Source organism: Fukomys damarensis, unplaced genomic scaffold (assembly GCF_012274545.1).
Source record: "Fukomys damarensis isolate Sample0158 unplaced genomic scaffold, DMR_v1.0_HiC HiC_scaffold_21, whole genome shotgun sequence".
Classification (NCBI taxonomy): Eukaryota; Metazoa; Chordata; class Mammalia; order Rodentia; family Bathyergidae; genus Fukomys; species Fukomys damarensis.
The window spans coordinates 13,091,199-13,104,252 of NW_022900933.1; the positions used below are offsets into that span (position 1 = coordinate 13,091,199).

Consider the following 13,054-nt stretch of genomic DNA (forward strand, 5'->3'; position numbering starts at 1 on the left):
TGACCCTCGTTGATTGAACCCTTTCAGTATGCCCAGTACTATGTTTGGCCTCGAGTAATTGTCAGGCATCTTAAAAAGATGCGATGCTATGCTGTCCTCTTCAAGAATTCACATATCTGCGGGAAGGCAGGTGTGTAAGCAAACGCTATACTGCAAACTCAGTGTGATCTACGAAACTGGGAAGAATCTCCAAGACTGAGCAGCCTAAATGTCCTATGGCACATTTAATAATAACAACACTTAATACTGCACGCTGTTTCACATGTTCCAAGCACTGTTAAAAGCTCTTTGTGTGTATCAACTCACCAAATTTCTAGACATCAAAAGAGTAGGAACTATGGTTACATCTCTTTTACAGATGTTAAAAGTAAAGCACAGGAGGCTAAGTCATTTGCTTAAGGTTTCACAGCTAATAGATGACAGAGCCAGTATTTGAACTGAGGAGACCTAGCCCCATAATCAACAAAACAAAAGCAGTTGTGGCATCTGCTGTAAATCCCAGGTTCCTCTGATTTCTGTACAGCCAACATTCATTTAGTTTTTCATATGTGCCAGACACTGTGCTGTGTTTTCAATGTGTCTATTTAATCCTCATTACGCCTCATTACTCCCATTTACAGAGAAATGGAGAAACAGATTTAGTAAAATGTCCAAAGTTTCAAGGGGAAGTGAGATGAAGCCAGGATTCTAGTCCAGCTTAGTCTCATTCCAAGCCCAAAGCTTTCCTTTGTCCTGCATTTTTGTCTCTGGTATAGTGGGTTGTTTTTTTCTGGTATCTCAAGAACAGGATTTCTAGGGCTGGGGATTTGGCTCAGTAGTTCCACAGCCTGCCTTGAAAAATCAAGGGCCTGAGTCTGATCCCCCATACCGCAAAAACAAAAACAAAACATTAAAATAAAAGAACAGAATATCCAGTTCCCTCAGCCTAAGACCAGGCATACTAAGCCCTCTTCTCTGGGAATGTGTTTACACCCGTGTCTTCCTGAGATGGATCAAACTCCACAAACCATGAACCAACACCCATCATCACATGGAGCCAGTGTGAGCTGGGAGCACTGGAAGGAAGAAGATGCAGGTATCAGGAGATGAGCTCCTTGAAGCTCCAAAGGCTGAGACCAAATAGAGCTGGGAGCTGCTGCTGGTGTCACCTTCTCCAGGTACCACTACCCAAACACAGGCCTCACTTTCTCTGGTGATTATTCAAGGAAACAGAAATTCTTCAAGAATCTCTAGCTATTAACATATTTTTAAAATTGTTACAATTGCCCAAAGGGGGGAAAAATAATTCAGGATCCTTCCTGACTCCAGATGTCCTGGCTGAAGTCCAGGCTAGAATATTGTCAGAAGAACTGTCCTACAATGAGAGAAGAAAGACAGTTTAATGTGAAGAACAAGGAGGAGGCAGACAAGCAGACTCTGAAGGAGCACTGCCTTCCTAAGGAGGCTCTTGGGCTGCTGAGCCACTCTCAACCGTCTTCCCAAACTTCCCAGAGCATTGGCTGTTGACAAACATTATCTCTCTCTCAATGGCCCAGCAGTCACATAAACATTGTCTATCAATAACCACAGGGGCTTGTGTCCAACCGGTTCAGACACCTGCCAGTCAGTCTCATTTATCTTCACTCTTGTTTTTTAAAATAGTGCTCTGCTGTCAAACAAAACAAAACAAAACAAAACAAAAAATTGAGAGCTACTCTCTTCTTTTCCCCATCTTAAGCAGTTAGTCTCTATCAAATATTTAGTTCCATTTTCTGGATGTGCAGAAAAATCCCTTGAGCTGCCATTCACAATTTCAGTTCCTAGGCAAATCAAACAAATTCAAAGCAATTGCTACAAGAACTAAAAGAAAAAAAGAATTCAGCACCTCTCTCATATGCTTTTTGCTTTGTAAAATTCGAGCTCCAGTGTCATCTGCCATTTTTAGTTTTTAAACTTACACATGGACTAGAACTTTGTATCTCATGTGAAGCAGGAAATTAACTATGAGGCATCTAGACAGTCAAGGAAGTGTGCTAGAAGCAGCCCAAATATAAACTGGATTCTCTGCCCATCAAAAGGTCATAGCACAGGTTCATAGTAGATGATACCTGGCAGTTATAGAAGTATAAGAAGTGCATAGTCAGGAAGTTATTAAAGGATCATTTCATCGAGAAGCTGTGACAGAGCTGGTCATTGGGAAAAGGAAAGGTTCTGGTGGTTGTGGTGAAGAGGTGGGAGAAGAGGTTCTGACAGTGAAGTATTGTACTTTAGATGTAAAACATCTCCCTTAAAGCCTGTGTTTGAAAGATGATTAGATCAAGGGATGCTAAGTTCACAAGTGGATCTGTCCATTGCTGAGCTCGTGGCTGACTTGCTGTCAGGAGGTGGGGCCTGCCTGGAGGTGTGACCTGGCAGGCTATGTCTCCTTCCCTGGCTCCTCCCTTCCTCTCCTTCCTTTCCTGGCTGCCCTAGGTTGGGAATCTTTTCCTCCACCAAGCCCCTCTGCCATCCTGTCCCTGCCCTGCAGCCAGACAATCATGGACTAACACTGCAAGCCAAAATGTACTTCTCCTTCAAGCTGCAAATGTTGAGTATTTTGTTCCAGTGATAGGCAAGTGACCAAGATGGTTTTAAAACAGGAAAATTGGAAGAGCATTCAGCAGACAACGAGTTGGCCCTTGTGGCCAGAGTAGAGTAGCTGTAGAAACAAGTAATGAGTTATACATTTGCTTGGTGATGTTCTGAGGATGAACATGGCCTCTTATCTAGCAGAAGTCCCTTGTGAATAGAATTCTTCTAGGTATATTTTCTGGGGAAACCAGTGCCCACCCATCTCCTATGGATATTGCTGTTTCTCTGCTAAGGATTGCTTTAAAAGCAAATCCCTTAGAGCTGTGTCAGCTGGGGAGAGTTTTTCCCTCCCTGCTGTCCTAGGTAATGGCTCTTTCCCCATCAGGCTATAAACCTCTCTCCTGCTGCTTCCTGCCACAGTCTTCTAATATCTGAGTCACTTGTCTCAACAGTGATAACTTTGGTATCTGGCTCACAGTCCTCCTGCCAGCATCCTGAGAGAGTTATTATTGTGCCCAAGACAACTGATTAGAAATCGTTGGCCCTCAATCCCTTGATCTTTTCATTTTTAATGACCTTCACTTCCCCTCAGCCATCTATTCTCAAATCTACACCGTAAGTCTTATCACCTAGAATTGCTCCACCAAGATATCAAACCCAAACATCCCATGACTGATTCACTGTGTTCTTTACCAAAGCCTCTTCTCCTCCTTTACCCCATGTTAGTGGACAGCACCACTACCCACCTACTCATCCCTGCATTGTGGCCCCTTCTCTGGACCACCTGCATTTCCTAGCAGGCACTAGATGCTGTTGCTTTTACCCACTTCCATCTCATGGGCACTCTTTCTTATTTTCATTTTCTGCTAAAACTCTCATGTATCGATCACCATTGCCTCTGGCCCAGAATCTGCTAAAAATCTCCTAACTCGTTGGCCTGATCTGATTCATACCCACTCAACTTTATTTTCTCTCTCTGCTTAAATTGCAAATCTCCTTATGCCCTTCCTTCCCTCTAAACATTTTTATGGTTGTTTACTCTGCTCCAAAATTCTTAGCATGCTGGAAAAGGACTTTTTCTGCAGAGCTGTTACCTCTATCTTACACATCCTCCTTCAGATCTCAGACACCTTCTCTGAGAAGCTTTTCTCAAACTCTTCAGGCTGGTGTGGTGAATTCACCCACACCCTGCTGTAGTGACCTGTGCTTGCCTCTGTGGTGACACATGCCACACTCAATGGGAATTGTCTATTGACAAGAACATCCCCAGTGACACAGTTGCTTGAATGTGGCAATAGCTCATAAATGCTTATGGAATGAATGAATAAAAAGTGAGGCAAGAGAGAAGTATTCTGAATGCAGAAATGGAGGGTAAGAAAAAGTCAAGGGTAAACTCAAGGTTTCCTACTGCGCAAAAGAGGTGAGGGTCATAGAGCAAAGTACAGAAAGCTAGACTTCCAAAAGAGAAGGAGCTAGCTGTGAAAATGACCCTTTTGATGTAGGCAGGCTGACTTGGAGAATGGCTAGATATGGGGGAACAGGAGACACAGACTCAGGAACTATACCCCAATAAGTACCTTTAAATTCATTCACACAGTTGATACCTTCAATATAGAATTTATAGAAAGAACAGTAGTAAACCAAGTCTTTTGTAAATTTGACCAAATATCAGATAATTCAGGTCCATGTGACAGTTTTCCCTTCACTTTCTAAATAATTATTTATTGTTCTTAGTTTTTATATACAATGATTGCACATCTTCATGGGGTACAGTATGATATTTCGACACATGTATACAATGTGCAATGTCCAGATCAGGGCAATTGGCAGACTCATAATCTCAAACATTTTTCATTTCTTTGTGTTGGAAACATTCAAAATATTCTCTTCTCGTTATTTTGAAACACACGCTAAATTATCATCATCTACAGCCTGCACTGTTTTTATTTTGAAGATCTGCTATAATTTTTTTCTTCTAACTACTCTTTTTCTTTTTTTGAAGATATTTTGCAAACCCAGCTGTTAGTTACCTCATCACACAATCAAGCCATTGTAACTCCTGTTTGCTGTTTTTGTTTAGTGTGATGCTGGCATTTCAGTTGGCTTCTATTGTTTTCTCCCAGAAGATAATTTATTGGATCAACACATTGACTGGCTATTGATTTCATCTATGTTTTACCAGACATATCCTTGCTTACACTCCCTCCTGCATCCTCTAAGTTGATTTTCCACAAAAAATCCTGTGCCCTGAATTATTTTCCCCATCATTGCAAGCGAATGTTTGAGTCTTTAAACATACTGTGTGAAATGTGCACACCCTGCTGCTCACTGTCAATTTCAAAAGCCCAGCGCCTGTTAGTAGATAGAAGTGCCCCGTGCTGGCCTTTCACAAGGGATTACATTTTATCCTAAAAGCTTCAATCAGCCAACATATTCCTAATTGAGGTACAAAAGTTTGATTTAGTTCAATCTGAATCATCTTTCAGAATTGAAATATAACCCCCCCCCCGTGGGGGCGCACTTCACAAATGCGCTAATGTTTTTCCCTGCCAAAGGCAAAAGAACTTGTACCTACTGGTTCTTATTCTAAATAAACTCAGTATTTCCTGGTTCTTGTAGAACTACTGGAACACACTCTTGGTGATTTGTACAATTACAAACAGACCTGCCATGGGAGTGTGAAACCGCAACCTGGCTGCAGCTCAAATGCCCTGGGTGAATCTGATTTGACTTTTGCACTGAGAAGTAGTTCTTAACCTTTTGGAGAAGTCATGAGCTGCGTTAGTAACTTGGGTGCCTCAAACTCACACACACTAGTTTATCTATAATTGTGGGGGTTCACATACTCTATCATCTAAAGGCTCATGGACTTTAGCTTAATAATCCCTGGACTAAGGGATAAAGATCAATTATTGATGGGTGAGGGATGGCACAAACCACAGAATGAGCAGAATACAGCTGCGATGAAAATGTGCACCGCTGGGCAGTAGCTACAACTGCCAGCGGGAGGTGCACGGCTTGTGTGTAATCACGCCCAGCGTGGCACCGAGTGGACTGCCATCTTTCCTTCTGCAGGATATCAAGTTTTCTACTCATTTTATTACACAATTTTTATTTTATGGCAGCACAGCTCTGATTTTATGATGGAAGTCAGACAAAATAGCTCCTTTAAAAATTTTTTGCCTTATGACCATCTGAGCTAAAACAAATCAGTTTTTTTTAGCTGGAGAGAGGAGAGGGGACAAGGAGGATCCAGTGTTAAAAGACCACTCTTTTCACCTTTCACTCCTTCTTCTTCCTCTCTCCCTCCCTTCCTTCCTCTCTCTCCCTCCCTTTCTCCCCACAAACCTGAGCTCTTCACTTTCTTTAATATCACACACTCCCTGGACTCCTACTCTGCTGTATTAGGCCTCATTTCATTTTCTTGAGGCTGACATCTGAAAATCCTGTATCAGTTCCAATCTTTCAAATGTCTAGCATTTATCCCTTTCCATACTGCTTTGCACCTATCTGATTTCCGAGCTGCACACCATTCCTTTGAATCCTGTCGGGCAGCTTGGTACTTTGATCATTTGAATCACCATCTCCTATGCCCTCTTTGACTCGAAGCAACATAATCTCCCTTTTTAGTAATTTTTGAAACTTAACTGATGTTTGATTTTTTCAAAGCCATGTTTAAAAGCATGACCTGAACTTTCGTCCCACTTAATAAGTACTAATTACAAATTGCAATGTGATCTATTTTGCCTACCTCACTGTCATCGTAATAACAGCACTTACTAACATTTTACATATACCAAAAAAGCTCATTGTTAGGGCAGTTTGACATTTTTCCTTCCTTCCTAAAGGGAAATCCTCTAAAACACGAATGTGTTGTGGATGTACAGTTTTCAAGCTAAAATTTCTCACCATGTTATTATCCAATCCACACAGCTCATATACTTTCTTCAGGTTTTTCTTTGATTCTATTTTAAATAAATCCTTTCATGGTGTATGCAATCCTAACTCCATGAGCATTTTCCAAGAACAAGGACACGTTTGATTTTTTATTTATCATCTTTGGAATAGTTTTCCTGTCTCCAAAATTGGCATATTATTCATAAGGGCTTTCATTTTCTTATCTTTATCACCAGGGCCTTATTACCCTCTCTTATGTACATTGGCATCCAGCAATACTGAGCTATTTGCCTTTCCCAAGTGCTCAGACCTTTTTGTATTTTTGCTAATGTTATTGCTGCTGCTGTTTGAAATTGTCTTCTTCCCTTGCACAACTCATGGCTCCTAACCATTCTTACAGGACATGCACAAGTGTCCCTTAGCTCCCCTGAAATGCTTTCTCAATGCTTTGTGTTGTAGAGCGAATGGCTCTGTAGTATAACTGCAGACGGACCTGCCTGTGCTCCTCTCACTGGACTGAAAGCTCCTTAAGTTCAGGGAATGGGTATTGCTTATGACTTTGAGCCACAGACTTTCTTTCCTCTGCCTGATTTATTCCTCTAATTCTCACCATGTGGTTCAAATGGTAGCTTCCATCTTTTTAGTTCCATCTCCTGCCAAGTAGATGGTCTAAGCAATCTCTGATACAAGAGAGTCAATCCATCGCCAATATTTAAACTAAATATGGGTGGGAGTCTGACGGCTACCTGTAGCTGTGTCTCGAGCTTGGTGCATGAAGCCAATCTGAGAGAAGAAATCCCGGTGTGAAATGCAAAGAAAGAATCTTGAGACATGAGACTTGTTAGTTGTGGTTATTCCTTGGATATGCCTTCCCATGCATTGCTTATATAACTCAAGGAATCCCCCTTTCTTCAAAGTGAGTTCAAGTTAAGTTTTAGCTATCAGCAAGCAAAGAATCCGCCAAAGTAATATTGACCATGTTCTTCATGTGTCTACCTCCAGTAGCTGACTCAGCTTCAGTATTCCATAGGGACTCCATAAACAATGACCATTGTTAGTTTAAAGACCGAAATCACATGTACTGTAACATAAAATCAGGGACTGAGATGAGCCTGAGCACATGCCATACTGTGATAGACTGCCATGCTGTGATAGATATGAGGGTCACACCTTAGAGCTGTATAATGAAGTGACACCACACACATTCTGACCATCCTTTTGAGTCTAGCTTGTCCTATTGGCATTAGTTAACCACCTTCAGAAGTGTTGGCTATTTCTTATCTAACCAAGAATAATTAGCTTCCTTAGGATATAGTCTTGAAAGACAAAATGAAGGAGACTACAGCATGCACACATAATGATGGGCTGTTTGGTTGCCTTGTTGCCTTCATGTTTGCACGCATAAGATGAGGGACATGGAGCAGCTGAGGTAGATACTACTTAGCAGCTTTGTAGCTCTGCACAGCGACTTGACTTCTGGGCTGTTTTCCCCATTGCCAAATGGAAAGAGTTATAGAACTATTGAGTTGATGACATGAACAAACACACACTATGGCGCATTTTTGTTGGCAAATGCTTTATCAGAGAATCATGTTAGGCCCTTCTCTATGCACAGAGACCACTGTAGTGCTGATAAGTTTGCTTTGATAAACACGGCCTTAAGGCAGGATCACTGTACAAGAGCTGGTCTAAAGCACTTTCGTCAGGGAGCTGAGGTGAGCCCCTCAAGTTTGACATCTGCTTTTCTTCTTTTCTGTCCTTGTGGCCTGACTGTCAACCAAAACTTCTTGATGCTTCCCACTTGGCCATTGCTCTGAGAGCCTCTCAGCTTAGCCTGTAGTCCTAAAAATGGATCCTGAATCTCCTGCGCGCCCACTCTGTACAGGGAACACACCCCCTGTCCTAGCTAATAAGCTGCATTGAACCTCAGTGAAACCCAACAGGTGGTTCCTTCTCAGACCCCCTCCAGCCTGTGCAATGACCAGGAGATCTCTGCAGAACACAGCCTGATGAGAACAGCTAGCTGGACAGCCAGCTCACATGGCAAGTTGCCTGGGAGACCCCGTTTAATCTGACCTTGCTTCCTTCCTTTCTGACCTTGGCATAAGTCTTCCAGCAGCTTTCCAGCCTGCTAGACTGAAAAGAGAATCACTGACATCCTATCTAGGACCTTCCCTCCAACAGGAGGCAGCGGTAGAAATATAGAGGTAAATAGATGCACCCTGAAAACATACTTTTAAGTGAAACAAAATCAGACATACATGCTTAAATATTGCATTGTTTCTCTTGTGGGAGAAACTGAAAAAGGTAAATGAGGACCAAAATAGATGCTAGATATTGGAAAGTAGGAAGAAAATGTTTGACTGGGAAAGGGAACAAGGAAAAGGGAGGGGGAGCAGATGGGAGGAAAGGGGAAAGAAAAAAAAGAATAGAAGGAAAAATAGAAAGAAAGCTTTTGTAAATGGGGAGGGGAAGAAGAGTTGAATGGGGGAGAAGGGGGATGGGGAAAGAAAGAATCAAGATATATTATGTACGGGTACAAATTCCCCATGATAAATGTGATCATTATGTGTATCAAAAGTGTACCAATGAAACTAATTTAAAAGAAAAAAGGAAGGCCTTAGAGACTTGAGTTGAAATCCCAGCTTCACTACCACCTACCCATGGGAACTAGTATGGGGACATGAGGGGAGGTGTGGAGCTCCATTTATCAGCCTTGCTCAGGATGAAGACAAACTGTCCCCCCTTGCATCTGGCAGAGAGGAGGCACCTCCAGAACTCTGAGCTGGGTACAGCCTAGCAAAGCCCAGGGGGCTGGTGGTATGTGACAGCAGCAAAAAATAATTCCCATCTGCAGACGCTGCTTATGTTTTCAAAGCACTTTCTTTTCTTTTATCTGCTTTCCCCCTACAATATCCATGTGAGATGGGTATTATCATTCACATCTGACAGACGAGGAAATGAAGCAGAGCAGGAGTACTGCAAGAGGCAGAAGCACGGGTTCTTAGGAATCAGACTCAGCTGTGTCCACATCCGTGCGGTTCATCCGTGTGACCTTGAACTAGCTGTGTATCCTCTGAGCCTCAGCTTGCTCATCTATAATCTGGTCTGAAAGCACTCCAAGGCTGTGTGAGGTTTAGGAAGACTCATCACCCGATAAAGTGTAGGCTTTAGAGACCCAAATTAAAATCCAGCTGTGCTCAGTGTTAGCACCACAAGGGCCCAAACAACACATTAGTGAACGGCTGCTCCTAGGTCCCAGTGTCTTGATTTCAGACACCAGAAATCCCAGGATTTCACGTAGGATGCTTTTGTCCTGGAAACCTTGAACTGTGTCTCTCTTGAGGGGACCCAGGATGTCCTGGTCAGCCAGTGCTCTGGAGAGGAGTGTGAACAAAGTAAGAAGCCACACTTTCCACAGAGATCAGGTACCACGTCCAGTGGGACTAGCACTGATACAATGGCCAGGGTCCTTCTGTTTCTCAGTTTATTCATCTGTAAGAGGACATGAATCATTTTCACCTTGACCTGAAATGTCACATGGACCTTGCTTCACCATGCAAGTGGAAATTTTTGCATCAGTGTTCCTAAGGTTACATAGCCTCATTTCGCAAAGCCAGAGAGTATCCTTAAAACTCAATATTGTGGGGAAAGAGCTTTGGCCAGGGTCCAGCTAAAGGGCAGTCAAATGGAGGCCAGGGGAAAGAGGGGAGAAGACAGGGACTCACTGGAAACACATTTCCCAGTTTTTGTGGCTAATACCTCAAAAGGCCTGTGTGCCCTTTTTTGAACTTGGTAAAATACCCTTATGTCTTATATACCCAACTTTTGTTTTTTTCCTAAACTACCTTTAGAGGGTTCCTGCATCTTATAAGCAGGACAGTACCAAGGATACTCTATATGTACTCTTCCTACCCTGCCTTTGGATGGGGTTTGTCCCTGATAAAATCACGGTCACTGGTACCCCTAGTGGTGTCCCTTTGTCACAGCACTCAGGCAAGTCCTTGGACTTTAGAGTCAGTCATTAAACACAAGCCATTGATTGTGAGCAATAAGGTCATTGTGAAGAGAGAACTTTTATAAATAATTTAAAAACCTATACAATGTTTAAAAAATATGAAATGATTTTTGTTGTCTCTAACAGCAATCTGTTTTGTTTAGTTCAACATTAACAGACACTGGAGGTATTGACCATGACATGGGACATCTGGCCTCATCCCTAACCTTGAACATCCCCTTCCTGTATACTAAAATAGATGAATTTTGAGGTAAACTCCCCATCGTCAAGGAACTGTTATGTCTGGGTTAAACTTAACTACCTTGTGACCGTGACATAAACTGAAGAATAAAATGTAACCCCCTGAATGAGATCATAACTATAAAACCTATAAAAGAGGAAGCTACAACCCAATAGGAGGTCGATCACTGGCACAGCCGTTTTTAGTGTGATTCGACCTTTGCTGGCAAATAAACTTTTTGTTATTTTGCTTCCATTCCACTTGTCTCTATGTGTGTGTCACTTGTCGATTCCTTCCACAACAAGTGTAGATCTAGTATAGTTGGCCTCTGGTTTATTGTGCAAAATTTTAGTTACCATATCAAATTTGTCCTTGGATATTTTCCAGAGGGAGGCTGTAGATATTGGTGGTTATGAGCACAGGTCCCAAAGTCAGACTGCAAAGTTTTGCATCACAGTTCCAACCACTCACTAGCTGAGTGATATTGAGCAAGTTACTTTGTCTCTCTGTGCCTCCATTTGCTCACCCGTCAAATGGGTGTATTTGTGGTACTTAATTCACAGGGATATTGTAGGGATGGAAGTACACAGCACAATAAACAAAGCCCAGTACACATCCCCAATTATTTTAATGTTCTGAACAGAACTTAGAATGCATTTAGAGGGGATACTGTGACAGATTGGGCTGTGAATGGGTTTAAATTCTATTATAGTCTAGGTCTAAAAAGGCCACCAAAAGTCTCAAGTGTGCAAAGTTGATGAGCTTTGGGAAAGTATTGGATCATGAAGGCTCTAACTGGATTGGGGAGGAACATGAGAAATTAAACGCTGTCCTGAGAAGGGGGCAGCAGGGCTGCGGAACTGGAAAGGGAGGAAAACTCCCACAGCCCAAGAACAGAAAGGCAGGGTGCAGTCCCAAAGGCAATATTAAGGAAACAATAGTGTCTCAGGAGAGACAAGGCAATAAAAATCAATGGTAAATGTGGGAAGAGTGACAGTTCAGGAGAGCCAGAATGAAACTCATGAGAATTTTGATTGTAAAGACTTTTATGAATTTAGATACCGCCCTCAGAAAACCTTAAAAAAAAAAAACCCACCTCTTTGAGGATGAATGAAATCCCAGCAGCACATCTGCAGACTACTTTCAGCTCATCAATACAGAGTTACTATAAATGGCTCTGTGCACAGAAGCTTGTTTAAAATGTATGACGGGCCAATGCATATTACTGATTTAGATCTGCAGATTCTCAAATAGGTTTTTTAAGTACCAAACCTTAGGAACTACCACATGGGCACCACGAATTATCCAGGTGAATTTCAGTTAGTTTTTCAATTGCTCTGTGCCTCAGTTTCCTTGTCAGTTGAATAGAGGTGGTGAGCGTCCAATACACACACACACACACACACACACACACACACACACACTCCAACACTTCCAGTGCAAGCAACCAACTCAGTTTCACAAGCTCTCTAAAGTGCACAAGCAGGGGCTAGAACAGAGTCTGTCTGAAGAACAGAAGTGAGAATTCTCAGAATTTAAGCAGCCAAAGGATGCACTTGGTCTCATATTGCAGGGCCAATCACACTGTATGTGCACTCTGACCACCAAATCCTCTCTTGAGCACAAACCTTTAATGTCTCAGCACTACCCTCTTTTCCCTGCTATGATCTGTCACCTTTGTATGCTGCAGACCGCCAGAGCACCAGTCCTCCACTTTGCCACTGTTCCTGCCCTTGCCCCTTCAGTCCCTGGCACGGAAAATTCATGAGCAATACCGTCAATCACATCTCTTGGCTTAAGTGTCACTCTGGTCGGAGCCAAGTGAGCTCATGGAAAGGGAGATCAGAGGTTCCCTTGACATATTACCAGGACAGTTGTCACAGCAAGTGCCCGTAGTGTTCCAGCAGGAAGGAGCTAGCCAGGGAGGTACAGCTCCAGCTGCACAAGAGGAGTGTTGCGTCCTTTTCTCCTTTCATGAAACCTCTTCCTGTCCTAAAGTTTTCCTTCTATCCCTACATTTAAAAAAAAATCTTCTCTCTGTCCATGCAGCCCCCTCCTTCCTCTCCAGTTCCTATCTCATTACGCAACTGCATGGGCTAAAAATACTTCTGGCAGCCGTGATCAAACCCAAACTGAGCAAGATGCAGATTTAATGAGGCTTCCATGGAAACAAGATTTCTTTTGCCAGGCAAAGGAATGTGTCTGTGCCAGGGAAAGGGAGATGGCAGGAGCACATGTGGAGAGGCAATAGAGGTGTTGGTAATATGGGGGCACTGGGAGTCACAGGAAATCTCTGGGCCTAGCAACTTTTTCTGGAAAGGTTCAGTCAGCAGCTGGGGATTTATTTCACCAGCTGGGGACAGTCAGCT

General features: G+C 42.7%; 1 protein-coding gene across 6 annotated transcripts in view; it reads right to left on the reverse strand.

Annotated features, from left to right (window-relative positions):
• The window catches only part of Slc8a3 (solute carrier family 8 member A3), a 151,948-nt gene that overhangs the window by 38,614 nt on the left and 100,280 nt on the right, over window positions 1–13,054 (reverse strand). The gene's annotated exons all lie outside the window — the stretch shown is intronic.